We start from the raw sequence: 2,040 nt of genomic DNA, 5'->3' as shown, positions 1-2,040 counted from the left end.
TGTGCTTTTATTTATGGATATCACCATGACATGGTAGTATGGAACAGTCCTTTTAAGAAACACTAGAGAGGGGATAGAAACTCGAGACTCTCCCTGATTAGAATATCAAATGAGGACATTGCAGATGCCCAAGGTGGTTAAGCCTTTTCCTATTCTCTTTAATGGGTGAAGTGGTTTTGTACTTGAGATCTCTACCTGCTGGATCTATTATATCTTGGGTCGAACTTATGAAGGCCTTTTTGGATAGATATTTTCCTCCATCTAAGAGAAGAAATAAAAAAATTTCATCAACTTAGTGGTGAGCCCTTATATGAGGTATTGAAAAGATTCAATGGCAAACTCATGCAATGCCCTAACCATGAGGTCTCAGAGAAGATATTCCTCCAAATCATTTATACTGTTTGCACCAACAAAGTTAAACAGTGGTGGAAAATACATTAGGTAGTTCTCTTGTGAAGTTGTCATACTGTGTTGTGGCAAATCTACTTAAGAAAGTCACTAAGAAAAATTAGGGATGGAACTCCTGGGATTTCAAAATATCCATAGGATCCCTTGCCGCATATTATTTAAATATACAGAAAAGAAAGAAGGATGAAGAAAGAGATGAAAATATGGCAAAAGTGATAACCAAATTAGATCTCCCCACCAAACACGTGATAGGAGAACTTTATAAAGTGGTCAATGTTGTTGCCTTCCAAAGTGCGAAAATTATGATGAGGATGAAGCTAAGGAACTCAATAAATTGATAAGGTTCTTGGTGAATGATATGGGGTATTCCCACCTGGCCTACCAAAGGCAAGGAGGAAATCAAGGTTGGAACTATATATATCGGGATTATGATTGGAGCAGTAGAGAGAAGGATAAAGACTATGATTAGAGGGACAAGGAGATAGGATGTGATAGATATGTTCCCCCTCAAGAGCTTGTTAAGGACAAGGAATCAAGCTTGGTAGACCTCAAAAAATTTATAACAAAGGTTTTTCTTTCTTGAATTTTGATGTGTGTTTATGATATCAATAAAATGGTAAGGGAGATGAAGAGTGAATTCTCTTAATTAAACAAAATTGTCATATCTTATTCACCCTCAATCAAGCAATCAAAGACATAAGTGGGCAAAATTTCAAACCAACTCAATACTAGGAAAAAAGAAGGCTTACCTAGTGACATAGTGGTCAACCCTAAGAATGATGCCCTTGTTATGGCAATACTCACTAGGAATGATAAAAGTATGGCTGAGTTAATGAAAAGTTGATTTGCTATAGAAATATAGCATTTTCGAAACTTAAAACTATGAACATATGAAAGTTTTCTTAGGTTATTTTGTTAGATATGATGTATTCTAGGTAAGTTTTGTTGGAAACTTAAAAAATACAGTTTTTGGCCTCTTATTTGGACATTTTTGGGCAAGTGTGGAACTTAACGGGCATATGTGAACAAAGTAACTCCAAAACTTAAGGTCTAGAGGCTTGATTGTAGGAATTTGAAGACTCTGTCACTAACTAAGTACACGTGTGGTCCGTATGTAACACATATCATTCGTATGTGGCAAAAGTATGTATTAGAGTTAAAGATCCAGAGAGTTGCACGAGCAGGAAAATTTTTGTGGCACTTACCTAGGTCCACATGCAGATCGTATATAGTACATATGGGCCGTATATGGCCCTAGTAAGTGGCCACCGACTCTGTTTTTTCTTTTGTGTTTGGGCTTTTATTTATAGGGTTTCCTGGGTAATATAAATACCCTTTTGTGTTTTATAGTTGAGGACGCACTCCATATACTTAAAAGCATATATTCTAATTCTAAGATCCGAATTTGGTTTTGTAATTACTTTGTATTGATTTTGGTGTTTAATTTAGCTGATGTTTTGGGATTTTACTTATTGATTATTCTGATATCGTTTAATAGTTTCAGTCATGGATATTGTTGATCTTTTCACAAGCATGAGTGGCTAAAACCATTAGCTAGGGGCATGGAAACACTATCAGATTGAGAAAGTAGGGAAAGTGCTATGTTGTTCTAAACTAATACCCATACATGTA

General features: G+C 35.7%; 1 non-coding gene across 1 annotated transcript; it reads right to left on the bottom strand.

The window, feature by feature from the left end:
• Positions 1–258: 258 nt before the first annotated feature.
• LOC124899070 lies at positions 259–364 on the bottom strand. The gene has a single exon (XR_007056209.1). It is a non-coding gene; the product is annotated as a small nucleolar RNA R71 (small nucleolar RNA).
• Positions 365–2,040: the final 1,676 nt, after the last annotated feature.

This window comes from Capsicum annuum, chromosome 5, assembly GCF_002878395.1.
Source record: "Capsicum annuum cultivar UCD-10X-F1 chromosome 5, UCD10Xv1.1, whole genome shotgun sequence".
Lineage (NCBI taxonomy): Eukaryota > Viridiplantae > Streptophyta > Magnoliopsida > Solanales > Solanaceae > Capsicum > Capsicum annuum.
This window is presented reverse-complemented; position numbering and strand designations above follow the sequence as displayed.